The sequence below is a fragment of the Thermobia domestica genome, chromosome 13 (assembly GCF_964235325.1).
Source record: "Thermobia domestica chromosome 13, izTheDome1.hap1.1, whole genome shotgun sequence".
NCBI lineage: Eukaryota > Metazoa > Arthropoda > Insecta > Zygentoma > Lepismatidae > Thermobia > Thermobia domestica.
This window is the reverse complement of record NC_137466.1, coordinates 82,107,304-82,134,382: the sequence shown is the minus strand read 5'-3', so window position 1 is coordinate 82,134,382 and position 27,079 is coordinate 82,107,304. Positions and strand designations below refer to the sequence as shown.

Below are 27,079 nucleotides of genomic sequence, written 5' to 3'. Positions count from 1 at the left end.
ACTAACTGTTCCATCATCAACGGTGACCTTTACTCCGAATACTTGGAGTGGATGTATGCTATATTACGCCAAAAAATATCATATATTGGGGAACTGAAAGCGGGTTCCTTGCAACAAGTTAACGGAAGCCAAACTCGGCTCGAAAAACGCAACAAAAATATTAGGAACTTGATGGCATTGAACTGATGTCTCTCCCGGCATATAGTTCAGGCTTTGCCCCTTCAGGTTACTACTTGTTTTGGCCCTTGGCGCACTTCCTGAAATTACGACAATTCACCAACCAGCAGGAGAAAGAAACTGCAATGGCTGACTTCTTTGCCTCTAAAGATAAGACGTGTTATCGACGTAGAGGTCAGTAAATTGGTAAGAGGATAGCTGCAGACAGTCTAAGACAAGTTGCTATACTTTCAATGTTAACCTCGGGGTACGGTGTCACAGCGGCACAGTACTTCCTCTGGTGCATGGGGTCAATGATTTGATCCCCGGCCAAGTAAGTTTGTAGTGGACTACCTCATGTCCGCGAATTTTCTCGGGGTACTCCCATTTGTTTCCACATTCTCATGGGGAGTTGCCACATTCTCAAGTTTTACTGCGAGCCCACATAAAGCATACAACCATTAAGAGGTGATTACCGTATTTAGATTTGAGTATTAATATTTGTAGAACCGCAACCGCAAGTTACTTAGTGGTTAAACTAAAAGATAAAAAAAAAAGTTTACGTCTCTTTGATATGGCGACTGTAAGGCCATAGACTGTATGGTTGTGTCGGATCCGATCCAATGCCTTTACAGATGAAAAAAGTCGAAAACAATCGTGTTTTTAAGGAAAACGTGTGTATTTTAGTAATTTGTAGTACATATAAGAAAATCTGCTTCCTTAGGAGAAAAGAGACACAGTATACTTAGGAATTTATATATATAAATTTAATATAAATAAAATAGAGTTTGTCTGTGTGCGGCCTGGAGATCAGACGAGTGAACCGAGAGTTACCAAATTTGGGTCACGGGTGCCTTGGTCCAGGCCCCAGACCAAGACGAAGCGTTTCATTTTTTAATTTCGAACCAGAGGGTCTGATGGGGGGAACGTTTACCGGGATATGTAAAAGTAGTAGAAAATGACCGATATTAGTTTAGAATTCATAGTTTTCGCGGTCCCTAGATCAATGGTGACACTTCCATTGACTTTCAAATTCAGCTACCATTGTATGCTGGCTGGGGTTAACATGTGGTGCAGGAAGGTACCGAGACATGTAAAAATAATCCAAAATGACCGATATTAGTGTCAAATCCATAGTTCTCGCGGTCGTTGAGATCAATGGTGACATTTCCATTAGCGATGACTTTCAAATTCAGCTACCATTGTATGCTTGCCGGGGTTAACATGTGGTGCAGGGAGGTTACCGAGACATGTAACTATAATCCAAAATGACCGATATTAGTGTCAAATCCATAGTTTTCGCAGCCGCTGAAAGAATGATGATATGCGGGTCATAGGTGCACACACTTGCCTTACCAATTTGCATGAAAGATTTGTTTCATCGTGAATATTGGAAGAATGTTTTACCCACACGCATACCAACTTGCTGTCCAACTTAGTAGAAGAATGAATATTAGAAAAGAGTCACGTGATTTCTTCCGCCATCGTGATTGGCGGATCTAAATATAAAACAACTAATTTGCATGAACGAACACATACACGGTAAACATGCATGAAGAACGGCAAAACCAACAGGCATGTTTACAGATTTTGAAAACTTTTAACATGCATGAATGAGACTTATCATTTTTCATGCATGTTGGAAGGTTTCTTCATGCATGTATTTGCATGTATGGGCCCCTATACTCATTCAACCCATTCGGCTGCGGGTCGGGGGTCACCCGGGAATATCGAGACATGTAAAAATAATCCAAAATGACCAATATTAGTGTCAAATCCATAGTTTTCGCTGTCTCTGAGATTAATGGTGACACTTCCATTAGCGGTGACTTTCAAATTCAGCTACCATTGTATGCAGGCCGGGGTTCACATGCGGAGGGGTTACCGAGACATGTAAAAATAATCTCAAATGATTAATGTTAGTGTCAAATCCATAATTTTCGCATTCGCTGAGATGAATGGTGATATTCCCACAAGCGTTGAGTTCCAAATACAGCTCCCATGCGATGCTCATAGTAAAGTAAGCAATGGTATGTTCTTGGGTCAGATTCGACTCGAATCATACTGTTTAAAGGTTAAATATAAACATTTAGCACTTTTAATCGAACACATTTTTAAGCTGTAGCGTACAGCGAAAAAGAAAACTTGGAAAAGACTATTTTCAAAGTTTGTCGTTCGTATTTTATTTGATGCATTTGGTAATTTTTATTCTAGTGAAATATTTGCTTATTTATTTATTTATGAAAAGAATCACTATTAAGGAGCAGATTGTATATATATTATTGTTTGATTTCTATTAACAGTGATGCACATATTTCGAACAGTTACATAAACACTCGTAACAGCAGTGAAACACATCCTCTTGTAAAATGAACATGTGCCAAGAAGAATCAAATCATGCCAAAAGCAAATTCTAAATGAGCACTTCTAAGTTTAGAGGATAATTATTTCTCTAGTTTGAAAGTCTAGGCCAGTGAACCTCAACGTTCCTTGTTCCCAAAGGCTGAAACAAAAGGGAGGATAGAGTATTTAGGAGGCGTTTGGTGGAAGTTACGTAAAGGAAATGTAAGGAAATAGACAGTAAATATAAAAGAAATTATAGAAACAAAATTTCCCTTATCTATATATACATAGCATCTCAAAACAACACCGACAAGGTTTGGGAGGTGATTCCTGACACCAAGATAAAACACAAAAATGTAGACCAATCTGGGTGCAGAAATGCGTCATTTCGGAGTTATAGGCTACCGAAAACACGAAAAAAAGTGAACTTTAAAGGTCCGTTGTTCCAATACTATGAGACGTACCGTAGTCGGGTGAAGACTTTACTTAGGAACTAGTTTGTACCCTATCCAAATATCCATGTTTCAGAATCCTGCGGTACTTCCAAGACAATTTTATAGAGATAGTTGGTGAGTAGGGAATATTTCAAATTATATGTTTGTAGCCAAACTCCCTTTATAAAAATTATTGCGTTAGAACTGCAGGATTCTGAAACATGTATTTTTGGATAGCGTACATACTAGTTCCTCTAAGTCCCATAGTATTGGAGCTGTGGACCTTTAAAATCCATTTCTTCATGTTTTGGGCAGCCTATAACTCCGAAATGACGGATTCTGCATCCAGGTTGGTCCATAGTTTTTGTCTTATCTTGGCGTCAGGAATCACCTCCCAATCGTTGTCGATGTTGTTTTGAAACTCCTTGTTTATTCATTCTTCATAGTAGAAGAAAATGTTCATATATTCACTCTTCAAGGATGCTTTTAAGAATCGAAGCCCCTTTCATGGTTCTTAGATTGCTTTCAACTCTTACATTCACCCTTGTGCATCAGTAGATTGGGTTAAGATCACGAGAGCCGCTAATTACAATCACATTCACCCAAAGGGTACTAAGCTCGAAAAGGTTGAGAACCACTGGTCTAGACCTTTCGAGGAGTTAGAGAGTCATTAGCTTAGGATAGGAAGAGACACTGCAGAGAGAGAGAGAGAGAGAGAGAAAGAGAGAAAGTAAGTTTCTGAGTGTGTGTGAGAGTAAGAGAGAATAATTGGCTGTGAAGGAGCCGTTCCCTGCTAGCGTTAATAAAGTTTTACCCTAAAGGTTTTATGGCTTGTACAAGTTTCTATAATGATGTCTATTGTTTTTCATTCTCTCTATATGGTAATTTTTGCATTGTAGGGGCACACATAAAGTGTACACATAAATGTAATCTTGATCGTTAAAATAGTGCAATAGCTGCATTTCAATGACGTCATCTCATATGGAATACTGATCTAAGTGTAAGAAAATCAATTTAGTACGAGGTGGAGATACTGTGAGATTTCCGCTTTAATAGAAACTACACTTTAAGAGTTGATACACTAAGTAATAGCCATTTGTGTATAATAAAACAAATAGATATCTGTGTTAATGGTTGAATACCGTGCTTTACGTATGTATGGTCCAAGACCCGATTGTCAGTAAGATAACATGATTTTCGTTTTATTTATTTATTCTTCCTTTCTTTCTACCTTCACCCAGCATCATAATCAGTTAAGAAAATTGAACTAACAGGAAGAAAACTCCTGTTTAGAAAGGTGCCAATAACGTAGAAGGAAACAATGTGCTGACCACATATCTCCCAGCTGTGAAAAGGTCTGGACTATTGGAGGAAGAAGTTGGAGTGGGTTAGATATAAGGTAGGTGTGCGCAATTTCGCCATGTTTGCAATTCTGCCAGATACCTATATTTCCGAAAACGTTGGCATCAGTCGATAGATGGAGCTAGTGTATAGGTAGATAGCGAGTGGTGAATGTGTTTGGTCCCATTTCGATGAGTAGGGCCTAGGCACGAAGGACAGGCAGTCAGTGTATATGATAAACATAGTGCTGTTATATGATCGAGAACAACGAAGTGCGGTCCATTGTTCCAGAAGGAAGGTTCGAAGTTTTGTGCTAAGTATTGCATTGTGAAGAGGAATGCTTTATGACTACAACGATATGTGAAACGCTGTGTGTTGTACATTGGGAGTCATATTGTCACCCCATTTGTGTGGTCTTTGGAAGTGCTTGCAGTTTCGCCATGCAGAACAAAGGGTGACGAAATTGGAATCTATGCTAATGTGCATGACGTAATGGAGTAACGGCTGTAATATCTCTTTTCCTTCGATTTTGATATTTCCTTTCCTTCGATTTAGTTGCAGGTAATGGCAGACAGACGGAATAAAGGGAAGTACTACAAATGGTCATCGATGGATTTAAAGAACGTTGTGATCAGCGTTACCCTTCAATACCTATCTGTCAACACTGCAAGTAAACAATTCAACATACTACATCGAACATTAATTGCCTATGTAGAAGCACAACACAACGTACATTCAATGGTAGGAAACCTGTGTTAAATGCAGGAGAGGAAGAGGTCCTAGTCCAGAGGATTGTGCGGCTAGCAGACGTATGATTTCCTCTCACACGTCGACTGTTGAAAAAATGTGTCTACAAGTTTCGTACAGAAAACAAAGTGCCACAATAATATACAAGGTGCATTAAGTCGAACATGACTTCGTGGACTTTTATTACGGCACCCTAAAGTGGCGAAAAGAAAACTCAATATTTAGATGAAGCCACGTCCCAGAAGTAAAATAAATAAATATTTACTAATGATTATGTATTGTCTTTATCATAATATTCATGGAGTGAAAATATGTGCTCCAGTATTTGTTTTGTAGAACGGTTTGAGTTGTCACCTTTGTTTACAGTAGGGGTGGCAATATTGTGGACAAGGTGTATGTAAATTCGCCTGTTGCACACTTTTTTCTTTTGTATTTGGAAGTGCCATACTATTAGCGTACGGATGTTATTTTTGCCCCACAGATAACTTAAGCCGTATACTATTCATTTCCAGTACGGATTTACTCGCCATACCTACCAGGAATTTGCAACAGTCGTTGAAAGGTTAATGTGGCGAAATTGCGCATACCTTGTAACAGCTGCCTCAAAATTCGTTGATATATAACTTGTGTCAGAATTTAGTTAGGTATCCAAAGTATCCGCATCGATGTATTTTTGATACGTTCTTTTAGGTGCAAAGTAAAGATTTAAAGACAGAGCCGTAATTTAGTTTTTTTTGGGGGGGCAAGCATTAACACGCGTATTTGGACCCCCCTAGAAAAAGTTGTTTTTTCTAATTCTTGGGCCCCCTGTTTCCATCTTTCTCTTACTCTTTATGGGTTTCCCCGGAGCCTGTGGACCCTCCCGCACGGCAAGGTCTGCGGGTCCATTAGTTACGCCTCTGGGCCGTTCCATGCATGACAAATTAATTAAGGGGACAATATTGACAAATGACAAAGCCATACGAATATTATTTCTAGGGTCCCTAATTGACCCTGTAGACATTTTTTTTATTGAAATGGGCCCACGACTCATTTTTTTTATTTACCTTTTGTGTGCTGTTTGTTTATGTAATGTCGTAAACTTGTTTGATGTTTCATTTATAATTTCATGTTCGTATCGTATATGGAGTAAGACAATTTTGTCTTAAAGTGGTTCTCCCTCGAATGACGGGGAGCTTTCCTGGGAAGGGGGCAGTTGCCCCCAGCCCCCCACAAATTGCGGCCCTGTTTAAAGATGTTGTTTATAACGGATAGATTCTGTGTGCAAGAAGTTTATTGCTTTTAAATAGTTAGGAGAACTTTTGTATGAAGATGGTTACGTGGAATTGGTAAATAAAGTCTTGCATAAAATGTAGCTGTTTACCTTCAAAACACAGACTTGGAATGTTCATGGTATGTGACGGTAGAACGTTAGAAGATGAAGCGAAATACCAAGAAGACACAACTGCAAAGAACCTTTGAGTGACTCAGAATAACAAATCTTCAGAAAGCTTATATATTAAATATACACCTCATTTAAGGTTTTTAACTCCGTAACATGGGCAACTATGTCTTTCATATTTAATATTTTCTTTACGTACGCGGTGGCTCAGTGGTAGAGCGTTCACCTCTGGTGCATGGGATACCGAGTTTAAACCCTGCTCCAGCCAAGTAAACTTTGTAGTAGGCAAACATCCGTGTGCTTGGGTTTCCTCGGGGTTCTCCCGTTTCCTCCCACTTTCTTCATTCCGCCATTTCATTCATTGCTCATCATCACAGTCTCCTTTAGCCTAGCCGGCATAAGCGTGGGACGTAAAACTCAAAATTTCATTTCAGACTTGATATTACTCCCTACTATTGAGCTACAATGACCTAAAGCTTCTGAAGAAGTGAATCTAAATTGTATTGTGAAGACTTTTTAAAGATATTTATTTGAAGTTCCACATCTCTTCTTCAGCACCATTTCTTAAAAGAAGAAATAATATTTAAGCAATTCTCCAACACCATTTGTTCCTTATTATTACATTTTCCCTAAACCTTTGACTTGTATTAGTTTAGTAAAGAGCATACTCAACTCCGGTGCGCAAAGTGGTGCGTGGAATCTGAAATGTGAATTTAATTATAAATAAATGGTGTCCGTGAGATTTCTCAGCTCATTCCCGCGTTTCTAGCATACTTAATCATGCTCTCATGCTCTATTATTATTATTATTATTATTATTATTATTATTATTATTATTATTATTATTATTATTATTATTATTATTATTATTATTTATCGTGGGTGTTTGTAGCTTATGGTAATGACGGGGCAATAAGCTAAAAAAAAAAAAAGAGAAAAAAAAACATTTTACCGTCACTTGAACTCAAACCTGAATTTCCTTCACCAAACCCTTAAATACTAATTTAGAGAGAGTGCCTGTCGAAGCCAATAGCACTTATGAAAGGATTGTAAATATGCTTTTAACCCTTTATATTCATATGGTATAATTAGATACTACAGAAGAAGCATATGCTAGAATAAAAGTTGATCATGTTTTGTACGAGGACAGTTTGTTTTTCAACATCCATAAGCCACCAAAGGTAAACCACGAGAGATGGCGAAATGCGGATAAGCCATATCAGTTTTCTGGAGATCGCACATCTTCCATACCAAAAGAAAGACTGCCGTTCAATCATTATGGAGTATCGAGTGCAAACGAAGCGTCCGCTAAGTGTGAACTACATGATATAATTTGATTTCTCCAGGCTTCCTCTGAGTTCCCTGAAATTCCAAGATCAGACAGTTCAGAAATCACATTTTTTCCGTTTCATGAACCACATGATTCAGGCGTTCATCAAAATCTTCCGCCACAGATTTTCACTCTTGCCTAATCTCGTCGTGTACGTCGATAAGTCTTCCGTTAAACTCTCAGTGGCATTTGTACACAAAGAAATCATCTTTAATGATTAATTCTTAACCATTCAACAATGAACTGCGGCTTTATTATGCCCTTTAACCTGGAGAAATTGAATTGCCTCATATAGTTCACACTTGGCGTACGATATGGTTTCACGCTCGTTACTCCACAATGAATGATCACTAGAGTCCACCTTTTCGTACGGTGGATGTTTGATCCCCAATGAACAGATTCGGCTAATACACGTTTCGCCATTCTACGTGGATCTCCTCTGGTGGTTTAACGCAGGTTGAAAAAAAAAACGCCCTCGTATATTCGAATAATTGGTCAAGCAAACTTCCCCGAATAAACTAATTCTTTTAAGAATAACAAATATTTATTCAAATAGTAACAGTTAATTGAATAACTGGAGGCAATTTAACCGAACAATTATTTGAGTATCTGAGAGAAGAAATCTCTGGAGAGACCAGAAACAAGATGCGAAGAATAATAGTATAAAATATGAGGATGTTGAAGAGCTGGCTAAGAACTACCGCTGTTAAAATTCCAACTCGAATAATAGGTTCTTCGAATGCTAATTTTTCGAACAAAATTATTCCAATATTTAAAACATTCTAATAAAGGAGAATAACGAATATTCCAATAAAACTTGACAGCATTAGTAATAATAATCTTCAGTATATTGGTTTGGAGATAGTATAATATACAAGAACGATTATTTGTTTTTGTATTGACAAGTTTTGTGTTTATTAAGGTATTGGGGCACTTATTATTATATGTTATTAATTGAGGATCATATTCGTTGACGCTAAGAAAACCAAATATTCACAGTGTGCAGATTACACAATGAAGCTTATGGAAAGATTGGTAGAAATCACCCGCGAAGGTAGGGGGAAAAATTACGTGGATGAGAAAGATGACAGGAGTGACAAGTATTATCATTAAAAAATAAATAAATAAGTAAATAAATAAACGTACTGGCGTTGGGCTAGACATATTACTAACAGAAACCATGATCGATGGACAAAAGTAATTCTTGACTAGATACCAAGCGACAAGAACCCAAGAGACCTAGAAAACAGTGTGACTAAATCAAGAACCACTATATACATATATATACTGTACATATGCCATTATTGATTTTTCTTAACTCATGTTTTCGAATGCTGGAGAAAATATTGAAAAGAAGTAGAAAATCTAAATAGGATACACGCACAAAGAGAGAGAGTGAGAGAGAGAGAGAGAGAGAGAGAGAGAACGAGAAGAAGAAAGCTTTATCAGAGAAGCCCAGAAAAGATTTTTCGTTTTTCAATCTTTCGCCAAGTAGAAATGATTGGATTTGAAGTGTGTGTTATGCGATGTGTATAAACCTGTATGCTAGGGACATGTTTTCCACAGGTGTACCAGTTCACATCAATTTTGTCAGAAAAATCTTCTTTTCTTCTCCAACTGATACGCCTTAAGGATTTTTTTCTTAGTAAAATACGAAAAGAGATCCGTATTGTACGTTTTACGGTATCGAGCACGTACGACATAGGTCACATACACACACACACGAAAGCATCTTTAGTTTATTTTTTAAGATGTTGTTTTGTTATTATTCTTTCAGTTGCAATCATGGAAGAAGTCATACGCATGCAACCAGTTTTTTTTTCTCTTCGTTTTTTCTTTCTTTTCTTTTTCTTTTTTTTTTTTTTTTTTAATTTGTGGACTGAGGATAAGCAAAAATTGGTTTCTGGTGAAATGCAGTGTGTTTTACTTGCAAACAGATGTGCAAGGAAATTGATTTGTTGTTGTTGTTTCCTTAACAAGGAGGAAAACTGTGTTATACCGTCTGTTTATATATATACACTAAAGTCCAATTTAACTGAATTTCCATAACCGAATCGCTGGAGAAAATCATTCATCTAATCTTAAGCAAAAGAATATATATATATATATATATATATATATATATATATATATATATATATATATATATATATATATATATATATATATAAAGCTTCTTAAACTTCATGTTTTAGTCGTACGGCTTTAGTTTAGCAATGTTCAGTTTTGAAGTCATCATATGTTGCGAACATTTTTTAATACTAAAATATATCAAATATCCAAAACTTTATACGAAAAAGCCTATGTTTCTATTTAACCATGTTCACAGCGGCGTAGCTTGGCTTATTGACTAATATGTCGGACTAATTTTGCCGCCCCCAAAGGTCATGAGTTTCTCCCCTTTCACCGCTGACAATCTTAACGCTGACTACAAAATCAATTACCAGTTTAGGCAAAAGTCTGCGTATACACCTAATTAAATGCATTTAATTACTTTATTGGTATACCAAAGTACCTTTATACCATATTTACAAACGTAAAGTTTACAACACTTTTATATAATTTCAACGCGGTTTCTGAGCAGCAAATTCTGAAATCACATAATCAAAATCAATTGCATTTCCCATTCTCTTTCAATCGATTAAATTACCAAGTTAACCAACCTCATCTGGGTAATAGATGCTCTTCAGTTAATTCTTAATTAGTTTTAACTTACATATTAGAGAAGCTGCGCTAACAAATGGCAATAATAATTCCAATCATCAAAAATCATCCGTATATATTATGGCAATATTTGGAACAAAAATACCGAGGTTAAACTGTTGCATAAATTGTAAGTGTTCAAGAGGACCCATCTGCATATTATCTCCTTGCTTTGGTTCCATAATGAAGTTTTACAAACGTTTCCTCCCCAGTTCAAACTTTTTCTCGTTGACATGATCAGGTACATTATCAAATTTGCACTCGTATTCAGAACCCTCAAAGCTTTGATAGTAGCAAAAAGAAAAATTGACCATCCAGTTCATGAAGTTGCTGAAATCTTGTGGAGATCCCTTGAGTGATCTTATCCACGGACGTAAAAATCTTGCTTCTCAGTTCCTTTTCGTATTAGAATCCATCATCGGTATATCCATAACCATGCATTCACTTGTTCTTTCTTGTTTGGTGTGGCGTGAGCTCGATGTCCAGCTCCTTGCATTTCTTCGCATATTTCAATCCGTCATCTGTAAGGTTTACCTTTGTTCTTTAGCAAGGATTCTAGTAAACGAATTTTTCAGCGCACAATTTGAACACTCATTTCATTTGCAAGTACAACTTGTTTGTGTTATTAATTTCTCTAAGCACACCATTTCAGAGGCTAAAATATCTAAAAAATGCGAACGACTGGATTGCAGTATGCAATAAGGCGGCATAGGACTATATTGTGACATTTCTGTTACATTAATTGAAAATTCTTTCAATACTTCTAGGATTTTTGGAAGTGATTCTTCAAACTATCTGTATTGTTTCGTGTGCTCCAGCGAGTTTCAGTCAAATGCTTCAAATCCCGTCCTGTAACAACAGTAAGAGCGGCCACTCTCTGGCCTGACTTGTAGAAAAAACAGAAAACACGCTCCAATGTTCAAAAAACGTGACAAAATCAATCTTAATTTACAGTCATGAATGTCCAATTCATCTCTCTTACTCTTGTTCAGATTCAGTGTCGTCAGATCTTCTACATGTTCTGCTTCATTTCAATAAAATAGACAGAAGACTTCACAACTTCCAGTTTTACGCCATTAATTTTCAGATACCGTAAAATTTGACAAATTTTGTCCTTGAGACAAACGTCAGTCGTACCATCATTAATGATAGAGAAATACTTTCCACCCTTAATTTATTGAATAATCTTGGAGAATTTTTGCAAATGATAATGATTACTAAAACGGCTTGTCCTCAGGGTTTATCAGTGTGTTATTTAATTTTACTAGTAGAAATTGAAAATCACAGAGATGTAAGTGATCAAGAAAATGTGTCAGTTTCAATTATACAGTACAAAGTGTATATATATATATATATGCTATTAACTCAAAGGAAGATAGTGGCCCCGCATAGCGTAGTCGCTAACGCTTTCGCCTTCGGTGCGAGCGGTCCCGGGTTCGATTCCCGGTGGGGGCACTCGGTCGAAAAAGTATAAAACGCTTCATCAGGCCAGCTGCCCTGAATGAGTTTTTCCTCATTCACACCAGGCAAATGCCGGCGTGGTACTTAACATATAGGTCCCAGGCAGCTTCCTTTCTTCCTTTCCTTTGCCCGGATAATGTGCTCGCCAAGGGACGTCATCTCTCAAACGTGACAGGCTAAATGTCCTTTGATGCCGAAAGCCCAGATATCTCAATCCTAATCATAAATCCTAATTAAAGGAAGATACAGATATATTACTCTTTCACTTCAAGGTATGAAAAGTATGTATGTCCCCGGCTAACTTGGCCCCCAGCTTACTTGTTAATATAAATCGTAATCTATGATTAGAAGTTACAGAGTTATTCCTAAATGCACTACACTTTATTTGCTTCTATGCACAGTGCTTAAGACTTCATATTAGTAATTTTTAATTGATTTTTTTTAATACTTCCAGATTTCGTTCTCAACTCTGTCACAGCATTTTCAACGAACTTAAAAAGTTCGTTACTGAATTCTCTATGTCTGTCTGTCTGTTATTTTCGATTTTTTCAATTTTGAACACTGCATTCGATACAGCATCAAAAAGTATCAGAGCAGGTGATTAAATTTTTCGCGTCCCTCTTACTGTTCCCGAGATATTAACAAAAAAAAAAAAAAAAGCCGATTTCCAGAGATTTAAGGACCCATATCTCGGGAACCGTAAGTCACAGAGAGATCGTATTGGTGTGATAAATATCTAAAAGGATGGTAAACATTTTGGTACCAAATAGTAACCGGTGGTCACTGGTTTGGCCAATAGCCACCAATTAATATCGGTACGAAAATATTTAGCATTCTATTAGGAATTGATTACCACAAATATAATCTCTCTATGACTTACCGTTCCCGTGTTGGCCAATTTCTAGATATTTAACGAGTCATGGCTCGGGAACCGTAAGTTGTAGAGAGATAATACTAATGTTGATCAATACCTAAGAGGATGGTAAATATTTTGGTACCAAATTGTAACCGGTGGCCACTTTCCAACTGGCCACTGGTATGGTGAATGGCTAGTTTGCTAGTGGCCATCCATTATTATCGGCACCAAAATCTTTACCATACTTTAAAGTATTGGTTAACACCTATATCTCTCTATGACTTACGGTTCCTGTGATATTGGCCAAAATTGGCCAATTTCTAGATATTTAAAAAGCCATAGCTCGGGAAGCATAAGTTGTAGAGAGATGATATTGATGTTGATCAATACCTAAGAGAAGGGTAAATATTTTGGTACCGAATTGTAACCGGTGGCCACTTTCCAACTGGCCACTGGTATGGCGAATGGCCAGTTTGCTAGTGGCCACCCATTATTATCAGCACCAAAATATTTACCGCACTCTTAAGTATTGATTAACACCAATATCGCCTCTCTATGACTTACCATTCCCGTGATATTGGCCAAAAATGGCCAATTTCTAGATATTTAAAAAGCCAAAGCTCTGGAACCATAAGTTGTAAGAGGATGATAACTATTTTGGTACCAAATAGTACCGGTGGCCACTAGTTTGGCCAGTGGCCATGAATCAATATCGGTACGAAAATGTTTCGCATTCTATTAGGGATTGATTAGTACCAATATCATCTCTATATGACTTACCGTTTCCATGATATTGGCCAAAAGATAGTTCCGATTTCGGGAAATTTAAGGGGCCATCTAAGTCACACAGAGATCATATTAGTGTTGATCAATACCTAAGAGGATGATGAACATTCTGGTACCAAATAGTAACCGGTGGCTACTGATTAACTGTCTACTGGCGAACTTGCCACCGTTCTCCAGATATTGGCCAAAAAGTTCGAATTTCTAGATATTTAAGCAGCCATATCTCGAGAGCTGTAAGTCATAGAGAGATGATATTTGGCTAATTTTTGCGAGAAAGAGAAGAAGGTGCTGATAAAAAGATTTACTTTTATATCTAGGAACAATGACTGTTATGCTTCCCGTTCCATATCTCCATTCTTTGTAAGTTCGTTCTGGCAATGCTCTTGGAGCATTCTCAACTGTTTTTTTTTCTTTTCGTCTGAACTTTTCGAAACACTTTACGTCTAATATGGAGGAAATCCACAGCCATTGTGCTTACTGATTGCTGTGACGATAGGTGGCGGTTGAAAATTTTATTTTTATTTAATATACATACAATTTGTCATATAGTAGGTTAATTAGTTCTCAACTATATCCTTTACATAGAAATAAAGCTAGCCAGGAACAGTTTTGTACTATTGGCGGCAGCTGATTCTGTTTTTATGGACCGTAGTAGTTATCAAAGAAATCTTCAGTTTTCTGTAGAGAAAACGAAATAAACCTTATGCGTTTTATGTATGATAATACTTGCATGCTTATGGGATAAGAAAATAAAACAAATTCATTTAGCTTTAATTTTATAAAACTATTACTAAGTATTTTTATGATCCTCCCCCTTGGGATGCCCTGTTACCTAAAATAACAGTATTGCTAATTGCGTTCAGCTCCTATAGTAAATGAGAGTCTTGCAAAACACAACTCCATCTGAATCAATTTCAATGATTCTGCAAAGCACAGTTGTCAGTTACAATCGAGAAAGGACAAAACCCATAAGTAGATTATCGGAAGCAGAAACCTCAACAATGCAATTGTACCAAACCACAAACAGAATGTGGTTGCGAGAGAAATCCAAAATCTTCTTTGTGTGGAATTTTGGCTTAGAACCATCAGAAGGATTTTTTTTCTCGGTGAGAAAGGCCAATGTTATAGAAATTTACAATTCAAAAAGGGTTTCAAATCTGTTGTAATCTCATTATTTGGGAAATAAAAAAAAAAAAGGAATTTTAAACCTTGAAGTTTCTATTTCAAATCTAAAATATATAATAATAATGCTTAGAGTAGTGCGACGAAAACTTTGCTTTGGACAGGCGAAAAAAACTAGAAAAATCTAATTTCATAATTATGTATTATCATAAAGAAATTGAAGTAAGTTCATTTTAATTTGTCAATGCAGGTATGTTTTACTATGGTTAAAGTGTACAGCAAATAAAAAAAATTACAATAGCTACAGCTCACATGAGCTATCCTGCTATATTGTTTTATCTTCTATTAATTGCTCTATTAATAAAGTTTTTGCATGTATTGTATTGGGATAAACGGGATGTCTTAATGATAGCTTTGTGGAATGAATGAAGCATTATATTGTATTTCAGCTTATAATACTCTACTACTTAAAATATTTTTAAAAATATAAGATTTTTAGGCGTTCTAGAACAAAGATTTCTTAAAAATTGTATTTTTAACTTTGAGTTTAACTCAGTATTAAGTGTATTTGGCGGGCGCACAGAATATAATGCAAGATCAACTTGCGCAATATAAGCCGTTCCCCATCACACCCTCTTGTCTACTGAAAACATGTCATGTCTGGCAACCAACGATTTATATACATCGCATATTGCAGTGTCGGCTGGTACTATATGTTGCAGGTTGTGTAACCGGATATTTTTTTAATACTAAAGATATTTAAGGTATTAAAGTAGTGTATCAGTAAAAAATAAACCTTTGCTTTTGAGCGCAAGATAGTGTTGATGCATTTCTAAAAAAATGAATTAAAAAAACTGAAAGAAAGAGAGAGATTTACATTTCCAGTTGCAGCGAGCTTTGCCACTGGAAGCAGTAACGTTGAGCATATAGCGGCGAGCGCCTATCTCTTAACATGGGATGCCTGCTTGCAGTTGCAGCTCGTTCCGCAACTGGTGTATCGTCAGCTTCTGTAATAGTTACGAAATCCTCCGCTTGGCAGCGCTTGACTCAGTTGATAGGGTAACATACAGACGCTTGGAAGAAAGAAGTTATTCACAAAACAAAATCGCAAAGAACAAATACACGTCTGGTGGTAGTATTGTTTCTTTCTTTCGTAATATCGGGGGAGTTTTGCCCTCCCAAAGTTGGGTGGTTGTGATTCTAAATATTCATTATGAATGAAACAGAGGAATTATCAAGATATAAAATAATTTTGTATTTTAATTTTGTACTCGTATCGGTGCAGTTTGTAAGAATGTTTACTGCCTCAAGAACTGTCCCTATCGGTTCTCTTTCAAGCAAGATGTTTTCCTTTTTCCTGGGAGGGAGGGTATTGTCATATTACCAGCCATAAAATCAAGAGATTCCAATATGGCACACCAGGAAGTATGTCTAATGAAAAACTGAAGTATAAATGTAGTCAACGGGACTTAATACTGTATTTATAATATTTCTCCCTACTTCACCCAGTTAAGTAATTTGTAATTAATTTCTTATCAATACTTTTTATGGCCATATGCTAAAGATGATGATGAGAATGAATGAAATGTTGGAATGAAGAAAGTGGGAGGAAACACACGTACACGATGTTCGTCCAACACGAAGCCCACTTGACGCGACCTGGGATCGAACCAGGGGCCGCAAGTAATTTAGAATATAGGAAATAATTTGTGACACTGAAAGAATAATAATCTTACTATGCACAGAATTATACATATTATTTTTGTGTTTAAGAGGATGCTTGATTTTGTTTTCACAAAATTTCTCCAATTTAACACATCGTTACAGTTAAGAACTGAAATAAAAAAGACATAATAGTCAAACATACATGTAATATGATGTACAGAATGAATGGTAAACCAAATCAAATCAAATGAACATTGATAATAGCAGAAATAACTAGTTCTTGCAATCGCAGCTCGTTCTTTTTTCTTCTACTTTGAAATATATACCTACCATTCCCGAAAGAGAAATTCCTATATTCAAGATATTTTCAGCATCAAATTCAGTGATTTCGAATTCACGGTTAATTCCCATCGATTGAAAACTAACAAATCATTCCAAATATTAATATTTAGTAAATCATGTCTCGAAGGAAAAAAAGTTCTACCACTGGTCTAATTCCTAGCTCTGTGTCTTTCACGCACATGATCCCGTCTTCGATTTCCGGCGAAAAACATAAAAAAATAATCTCAAACCATTTACTTTCAATAATCATCTGTCTTCTTTAGCCTAATTTGTTGGAATGTTCAACTATTTTTTTAATTATTATTTTCGATGGAAAACATCTTAGATTTCATGTTTCTTTATAGTAGAACAGCAGACAAAAATACGTGGTTACTGAAAATGGACTTTTTGTACCTTATATTCATACAAAGAAATGCTAACAAAATGCGTATTGTCGGAGGAGAGACGTGTTTCTGTACCCTAAAGAGAATAAAGCGGAAAATATTTGCGGTAGCGATGCTTTTTATTCAGAAAAAAACTTGGCGAGCAGCATTTCAGATTTCAATGAAATCATAGAAAAATTTGAAGCTCGAAAGGAACGAAGAAAGACTTTTTATTTTAAAATAATGCATAGTTTATTTAATTAAATAATTTTTGTTTAACTGCTTGCTTGAATATATGCAATTTCCTTGCTTTTTTCTTCTTTTGGGGTTAACGTCATTATTCATGGCTTACAGCACATACTATATATTCATTTATTTCTTGTTCAATAACACGAGTATATAAATTTTGTACCTGGGTATATAAGTAGTTTATGAACGTACATTGATAGTGGTTGTTTCAAATAAAGAAAATAGCTTATATATTAAATCAATATTAGAGAATACACTTTAATCAATAAATATACAAATATAGCTTAAAAAGACTTTCCTCTTCATATTTTCTGAATATTTTTTTGATAAAACTCAAGAACGCTGGGGAAGAGAAATACTTGCGCGTATCTACATACCTTTGATATTGCAACCGGTGCTTCTACAGACTACGGACCGCTACTGGCATATTGTAAGGATTTATCTTGCATGATGGTCTCTGCACTTGCAGTAGATTTAAGCCACCGGGAGGGACGCTGGCTCAGAGGTAGAGCGGTTACCTCTGGTGCGTGGGGTCTTTGGTTCGGTTCCCGTGCAAGTAAGTCTAGGGTGGACAACATCATAGCCGTTGGTTTACTCGAGATACTCTCGTTTCTGCAAAATTTTCATTCTACCAATTCTTCCATTACCGTTCAGTTGCCTTAATCATCCATCTCCCTTAATCTAAAAAGCATAATAGTGGGACATTAAACTGAAAGATTCAGTTCAAGCCCCGATCATAGTTCCGAGCCAACATTAATATTAGGTCTTGTCCTTCATATCCTCAGTGTTATATAAAGGCGCAAAGGGACGTACAGTCAAAACATAACGATGTATCCGTTTTTGCCCTCAAAATTGTGTTAAACTCGGTTCCTGACATATAATTTCTGATAAGAATGCTTATTGGTAGGTTTCATAACCAAGAGAAAGAGAGGAAATGTGTTACGATACAAACATGCAATAGGCTTAATATATTTTAAACTATTCATTTTGTGCAGCCACACAACCCTGCAAGCAAGATGTCACGTTTCAGGGAGTCAGTATTAGGATGCTGCTTACAGCAGACTTTAGTATTCAATTTAAGCCATAAAGCATAATTCAGAAATCAATACTATCTGCTGTCTATCCGTCCGATATGGTAAAACTCTGTCATGTTTGCGGAGGCACGATTGACTTGACTTTGTCTTAACGTGCAGCCCCCACGGTCTTTGATAATGTATAGTCATGCTCAAAAAATTCTGAACAGAATCTTTCTCTTGAAATGCTCTCTACTACTTTTAGTAAGCAGACGCACGAACTTGGAAGGAATTATTTGAATGAGGACATACAATGCCTAACGTTTCCTAAAAGGTATTGAGATGTAAGATAATGGTGCTTCTGGAAGAGAAACAAATGGATTTTGAACAGACTGAATACGTTTCAAGGCAAGTTTTTTTCTGTAGATCAGTGAATATTTCTCTGTAGATTAGTGAACCTGAAGGATGTGCAGAAACTCCGGGAGGTGATTGGTGACATCAAAAGAAGACAGGAAGTCCTCTTGCATGTTGCCAAATTCCGCTTTGCGTACGAGTGACAGAGGTGGAAACATGGAATCGAAACTCGAATCCTGACAAATGGAACGGAATAGAAAGATGTGCAGTGTGCACGACGCGACGCGGAATTCGACAACATGCAAGAGGACATCGTGTCTTCTTTTAATGTCACGAATCACCTCGCGAAGTATGTGCACATCTTTCAGGTTTACCCTATATATATAAATCGATAGTTCATATTAAACTTATTAAAATGACATACTTGAAGTCAGAGATGCAGTGGAGCTACACGGCGTTTACCCACCTAATATTTTTTGAAGTCCAGCATATACTTATTCATTTTAAATTTACGAAAGAACAAACGTATACATTGTAATATTGTCAGTAATAATTGATTCAGTAATAAATGATTGATTGGTTGTCATTCTACCGGAGGATGTTGTTTCTTTATTATATTGTAAAATTCTGTCTTTTTAGGATAAAGTTAATGCACGGGAATTCTGGACTTTCCAAATCCCTTTTACTATAAAAATTCTTCTCATATACAGTAGTAATAATAATTACAGTTCAAATAAAAGTTCCTCTTGGATACTTGGTGGTTTGTTGCTGAGTTTGTAGAAACGCAGGGACCAACCCTCCTATAATTACAGGATCCAAAGCACTTTGCGGTCAAGGAGTGTGTATAGTTATCTCTCAGCAGTGTTGACCATTAATCAGTTAAATTCATTGCTATTAATCAATCAATTTAAAGTAATTGGTTTGAAAATTAATTACAGTTGATTTCAATTGCAATTAATTTCAATTTTTCCTTTGCAATTGATATCACTTGCCATAGAATTCAATCATAAAATTACAATTTAATTTAAGTCAATTGTTAATTGGTCACCAGGGAACTAAAACTTTTAATTGTTAATTGTTAAGATGCGATTGAAACATTCAATTGCAATTAACAATTTAAACTTTTAATTATTAATTGCAATTGAAGACAGCAATTAAAAGTGATGGTAAGAAAATGCGTGTATGTTGTGTTGTGCACTTGTCATACTGTTTTACATATTTGAAATAAGGTACTTATATGAAATGCTGGATAAGGACCATTCCTTAGCCACTGTCGGAAAAAAACCCTGAAAGGACAGTTCTTGATATTATGTTCATGGCTCTCTCTCCCTCGGGAAGTCTCAATGTGCGTGTTATGCTCACAATTTATGGACAAAACATCCAGTGCTGAAACAACTTTCAAGTAAAACAATGAGTGCTGACCAAATCAGTGATCAGTAAAACAGATACTATCAATACTAAGTCTTAAAATTAGGGGACAGTTTAATTTCATACTTGAGTTCCCTCAAATAGTTGTCATGTTCCCTGTCATGTAACTTGCGGTGCATCTACCATTATTAAAGATTGCTTATTGAAATTTGTCAATTGTTTATTGTACACTCATGTCCAAAATTATTGTCGCATGTCTATAAATATGTTGTTGTAGGAATATAATTTGATAACGAATTCGCCCGGTATTTCTTATAATGTTAGTATGTGTATAATCGGCAAAGACATGTATGGGGCAAATTTCATGTCAAAAGAGCAGTAAATAAGAATCATAAAACGAAAATGAAACTTCCTTGTCCATTTAGCAACATTTTGCTCTATTCATTCTAATTCTTGTATTTATAGCTAGCTCTTTTCCTATGAAATTCACCACAAATATAAAGTTAATCATAACATATTACTAGAAAAATTAAAGCTTTTCCACTTTTCTCCGTCCCTGATTAAATTCTTCTCATCATACCTATCTAATCGTAAACAATCCGTTCTTTTTAATGCATACAAATCTAAAGAATATATTGCATCCTCAGGAGTCCCTCAAGGTTCAAATTTAGGACCATTATTATTTCTCTTGTTTATTAATGATTTACCTGAGTGTATTCCTGACCATGAAAAATTACTATATGCCGATGATCTAAAAATATATGCTAAAATCAATTCTGTGACGACAACATAAAGCTGCAGCAAGGTCTAGATCATATTGGTAACTGGTGCTCTTCGAATCAACTTGGGGTCAATGAAAGCAAGTGCAAAGTATTATCATTCACTAGGAGTAAATCACCGCGTCACTTTAATTATGAAATTAATAAATATATAGTAAATAGGCATGACTGAGTTAAAGATCTTGGTGTTACGTTTGATTCTAAGTTAACGTTTGACAATCATATTGTAAATATAACAAGCGAAGCATTCGAGCTATTAGGATTCATAATTAGAACGGGAAAAGAATTTAAGAACTGTCCAACATTACAGAAGTTGTACAATGCGTATGTTCGCTCAAAGTTAGAGTATGCCTCTACTATTTGGAATCCGACTCACATAAAACATAGCAAGCAATTAGAAAGAATACAGACAATTTTTTTTAAATTTCTAACATATAAAGAAACTCACATTTATCCTACATTTGACAGCTGTAAAACCATACTTGCTAACTTTAATCTTCCTACACTAGAACAAAGGCGACATATGATGGATTTATTATTCATTCAAAAAGTAACGCAAAATATTTTGGATTGTCCTTATTTAGTTTCTTTATTGAATTTTCATGTCCTCACATTAAAAGTACGTAGAAACACTGGTCTTTATTACTGCAGAAAGTCAAGAACTAATATAATGATGAAATCACCAATCTGGAGGACAACAGCTTTGTATAATAGAATGTGTACAAATAACAATGAATTTGATATATGTGATATGTCGCTTGAGAAATTTCGGAATGCCATTATCATGAGTTATCAAGAGTTGTGAACTCAAGTTATGTTATCAAGAGTTACGAACATGTAATTGCGTAATTTACAACACTGTAATTGGGCTATAGCCTGTTGTGTTGACAATAAATAAATAAATAAATCTCCCGATTATACACATAGTATCAGTATTAAAAGTACCCTACAAAATCATTATCAAATTATATTCTTACAAGAAGACAGTTATAGATATGCGAAATCATTTTGGACATGGGTGTACCTAACGTGAAAGTCTGTTACCAATACTGAACATCAGCAAGTGAGTTTCATTTTACAATGTGAGACTTTGGTAATCTTTCAAGCTACCCAGATGCAATACTCGATCTATAACTACAAGTTGCAATGGAGAGAAGAAATCAAAGATAGAACCTGTTTCTCGGACTCTGAATCCTTATCAATAATCCATTATTCGCCATATCTTACTTTTTTGACCCTGCGGAACTTAACATTGAAACTGGAGGTTCTAACTAATGTGTGTTGCAAGAAAGGTGTAAATTCAGAGGTGAAACATATTCTTGCTGTACTGAATCTTTATGAAAAAAAAATGCTTATCGCTATCTATTTGCGTTTTATTCTTCTGCGACCAGTGTTGTAACCAAAAATATCGTAGATGTTCACTACTTCCAGTTTAAATAGATAACTAAAACTCGAAACAAAACTCGTTGTTGGGACGCTGAATCTGTGTCAAAGAAATCGGTTTTAGATGTCCCTTCGAAACTTCTTCACCGTATGAAAACAAATTTTGAAATCAGAAATACTAGTAAATTTCAATTACTTCCGGTATTGGCAGAGTGTTTGCGTGTGGTGATGATATTTTCTTTTCAGACAGTGAATCGATAGTAGCAAATCGCTTATCATTAGCGAAATCACTTGTAACCACTCACTACAATTCCTGTTCTATTGCGATCAACTTTTAAACCGAAATTGATTGATTTCTACCCTTACCAGTTTAAACAGAGATTTAACAAAGAAGATGGACCCTATTCTTGGGGCGCTGAATCCAATGCAAAAACCAAAATTCTTCAAAATAGTCAATACGAAATGATAAGGTGTTATTGTAGTTTTAATAACGGAATGCATTTAAAATAGAGTTAAATATTCATTTTTTTTCACTTTTTCACTGTTTTTCACTGTTCACTTTTTTGCTTAAAGTGTTCTACGTATGTTAGAAAAGTTCTAGGATTATATTCCGTTTCAGACACTTTAACTTAAGATATTGAGGTAACTCGAATAATCGTATGAATCACATGGCATATAGTGGAATATCAAACAATATTTGTTTGACTAGTGCGTAGTATATATATTTCATACAACTTGGTCATAAAAACATGTTTGCATGCAGTATGAAGCCCTAGTAACAAAATGTGTACTTTTTTTCACTTTTTACTGTCAGCTTTTTCGTCTTCATTGAATATGCTGTCCAAACACAATAGACTGTGATTGAAGTAACTCGAGGGAAATATATTTTTTTCTTTTTTAATTCTGTTTCTTCTTGTTGACGTCTCCCTAGCGTTGAACTTTACTACTACTTCCATAGGGCCATACTCGGACCTTTCTGAGGGGCTATATGGGAGGGGAGGAAACAGTAAGAAAAAGACAAACTTTTCTGAAAGATAGATTTGACTTGAAGACAGTTAAGTAGGTAGTAAGGTAACAAACATCAGAAAAGACATGAAAAACTTTTCCTTCTTTTCTTTCCTTTTCCCTCCATTTCTGCAAGTGTCCAACTCTCTGAAAGAACTTAGTATATAGCATACGAAGATGAAGTCTCTGTAGCACAAGAGAGGATGAATAAAGAGATTGTGAGTCCAATTGTGTACAGCAACTGCAGTAGTGCTTCCTTATGCTAGTTTCCTCGTCTCTCTTCGTGGAAATAACCAGTTTGTTTCATCTGCTTGAAGGAAAGCACTGACGCATATGCAATTCATCACTGTGATGTTAGGGTTTTGTTTCGTTCCTTTTCTACCATTTTCCGTCGTTCTGTGTTAGCTAAAGGAGGAATGCAATATGTTGCAATTTGTTTAATGCAATGCTCTTGATGAAATTGTGTTCTTCGCTTGCAAGCGACCGGCGAGGGCCATAATGGTAGAAGCAGAATCGCAATCAGCAAATTCAACATCTTTCAATCTTTTGTTTTCTTTATGAATTAACTAACATAAGAGGAAAAGGAATGGTTACGTTGAAATAGGCTTCATAACAATAGAAACATCTTCCTCTTGGAATTTTGAAACTTGATCTGTTAATTTATTAGAGGTTGTCTCCATTAGCAAATGCAAGAGGTAAAATACTATTCTATATTATTCTGATTTGCGAAGAAGATGACTTCAGAGTGTATTTTAAAGTAGTCCTTCCGTAATACATAGAAAATAGATACCCATTAATTATATGGAAACATACTGATATATTTGTTTCTTTTTGTGAAATTGTCATTAATATTTGGACACATAAGATCTAACCCATCCAGTATGGAATAACCAACCTATTCTTATAGAAGATTATTGGCTGGGTTTGAATGTAAAATTTACTGGAAGGGCGAGTTTTACGTTCTAACGATACTATTGAGTCAGTGTACACATCTTTTTGATTAGGATAATCCTCTTTGTTACCATTTTTATTTTTTTACTCATATATGTTGCAGTCTATGGGTAAAAGCAATAGCAGTCAATCTCCTCAAATAACTTAAATTCTGCAACACTGCCACAAATTAAACATATAATTTTGTTCACTATTATCCAGTCATATATGTAACATAATGATGTATTCCCATTTGAATATATATACAGAGTAATTTTACGGAGTTTGCAATACAGCATTGATGATAATGCTTTCCGACTGCCTTTATACTATGTACCATGTTACCAAAATAGCTTACATCGCTTAATAATATTTGATGATACTTGAATTTATTTTAAAAGTTTATTATTCTCCGGGTTCAAGATCTTCAAATCTTTATTTTGCAATAACTTCATTATTTATGCTCATTAACATCTACTAAGTAACTTTGGGATATGTTCAACTTCGGAGTTCTCATATAAATCCGTTTTCAGATCCCTTTTGCTTATGCGGATTCCGTGCCCGCCTTTGCGGGGAAACCAGGGTTCGATCCTGGTGGTACCTCATGAGGTTTGGATCCCACATTGTACTGTAGGTCCACGTACCTACAGTATAATGTGGGACCCAATTTCTATGCAGCTTTGCTGCAGAAAAGGACACTAAACTCAAATCAGATCCAAATAAATTTGTTTTAAGATTTCTGTTAAAAAAAAAAAAAAATCATAAACTGGAAGCAGCCATGTTATGAATACCACAAACAAGATGCTACATTCAGAAACTAGAATGTCCAATTCAACAGATTTTAAACGTTAATGTTCGCTAATGAGACGTTAAAATTCTAATTTATTATTGATAACCCCATTGGGAGAGAGGGACAGAAGGAGAGAGAGGGACAGAGAAAAAGTGGAATGGAGGGGACTGTGGTAAGATTTCTGGGTAATGAAGTTCTGTTCTTTAAAAGTAACTTTCCGCTGATTAATAGGCTAATTAACCAGTGAAGTATTAGCTGTCAGCATTGCGTCTTAAAAGAATAATGATCTGTTACGTGCGAATAGTTTTTTTTTATTATTATTTTGTTTGTTTATTTGTTCAACTCTTGTGGATGTAATGGATCTCCATGCGGAGTCTTCTTAACCGCTGCTGCAAAATTCTGCAGATTCTCTCCTCTTCTTCCTTTTTGTGTATGTTGAGTTCTTTCCACCAGCAAGCATATAGCAGCTGACACAGAAGCTTTCCAAGAACCTGAGGAGACTGGGGCATGTCGAAGGGTTGCCAGATGGTTGATAGTTGATGATGAATTATGTTAAGTAATCCCTTTTCTTTCTTACCTTCTTCTTTCCATGATTGATTGTGTTGGTTCCGTAGTTGGAATGGTACGTAACGTAAAGCGTGTTGTGTCTTATTGACTTACTTGGCAACTGATCTTATAATAAGAAAGTTTCCTTCTCTTTTAAAAATTCTGTCATGTTTCATCCATAATACCTCTTAGTTGATGCAAAATAGCTGTTCCCTACTTCATTTATGTTTTTTTTTTTTAACTAATTGTTTTGCTTCTATTCTTGATACTACTCGTACAAATAATTTTTGAAGTTGTATAGAACTAGATCTGTGAGAGATACTCAACATGTATATTATCGAAGATGGGGTGAAAGTTGTAATTACGTAATATCAAAACTGGTACTGCACAAACATATTGCTAAGGCAGTCTTTGGGAGGTGAGGACCTGACTTCAAGAGTTTCTAATTGAATTTTCTCTCTTTTCATTGATAGTAATTGAATGTCTGTGTTCAGCACCATGGATATTATTACAGGGTATATTTGCAGGGTATTTTTAATTCAAATTCAGCACTTAAGTTTGTAAATGAAATATTTCAGTTGAACAACTTACGATTATCCATGTTAGGCTAAGGGAGACAATAATTGAGGCAAGTGAATGATGATGGAAAAATTGGTGGAATGAGATATGGGAGGATACAGAAGTACCCTGAGAAAACCCATGGACAGGATGTTATCCACCATAAACTTACTTGATCGGAGATCGAACCAGAGACCCATACACCAGAGGTAAGCGCTCTACTACTGAGCCACCGTGCTCCCTATGTACTTAGGTTTAATATAAATATAGCATCGCCATTAAGAATCGAACCCAGAGCCAAGCGCAATGAAGTACAGGGATTGGAACCACAGGGATTGGAAATGTAAAGTGTAAGAATAACCTTCCACTTCCTCCCTTCTGTTCCAACAACTTTTTGTGCTTCATGGTCTATTGTCTTTTATCGGCTGATTCGGATTTCCAAAATTTTCCATTGTTCAAAGTCGTCGAAATGCGTTACACTGAATTCAAGGTCTGCTACTCTTGGATTTAACTTCCACCACTTACTAAAACCATCTGTCAAGTTAAACACAAATTTCGTGGCGCAGTTTGCAGCCAAAAGAGAACAAAACTTCTTCTGGAGGGTAAACAATCCATGATCTCAGCATCTTTTCTTCGTTTTGAAAAGTATTATAAAAGCAATCCCGAGTCAACTTTATTATTGGTAATCGAATAACTGCAAATTAAGCGGCCCATAATTAATTTCCACACTACATATATATACTTCAACTAGCAGCGTTCACCCCGCTTCGCTGCGGTCACCCCGGAACGCAATAAACTTTGTTACTTAGATAATTTTTACTTTTTCGCTTTCAAGTGATATGATAAAAACCATAGAAGATTGCAGTAAATCTTAACATTATATCGCCTGTCATTTATGTTAACCCGCCCCGCTTCGCTGCGGTCATCCCGGTGCTGGCATATTGTAAAAGTGTCTGTAAAAATAAGCAAATCAATTAAAAAATTTTAAACAGAAGATTCAAGCTATTTTCCGCTGTATATCGCCTGTCATTTATGTTAACCCGCCGAGTGACACGGTCATGCGGGTTGCATATAAA

At 35.9% G+C, this 27,079-nt stretch overlaps 1 non-coding gene across 1 annotated transcript; it reads left to right on the top strand.

Annotated features, from left to right (window-relative positions):
* Nucleotides 1-11,815: 11,815 nt before the first annotated feature.
* TRNAR-UCG (transfer RNA arginine (anticodon UCG)) lies at nt 11,816-11,889 on the top strand. Its single transcript has one exon. It is a non-coding gene; the product is annotated as a tRNA-Arg (tRNA).
* Nucleotides 11,890-27,079: the final 15,190 nt, after the last annotated feature.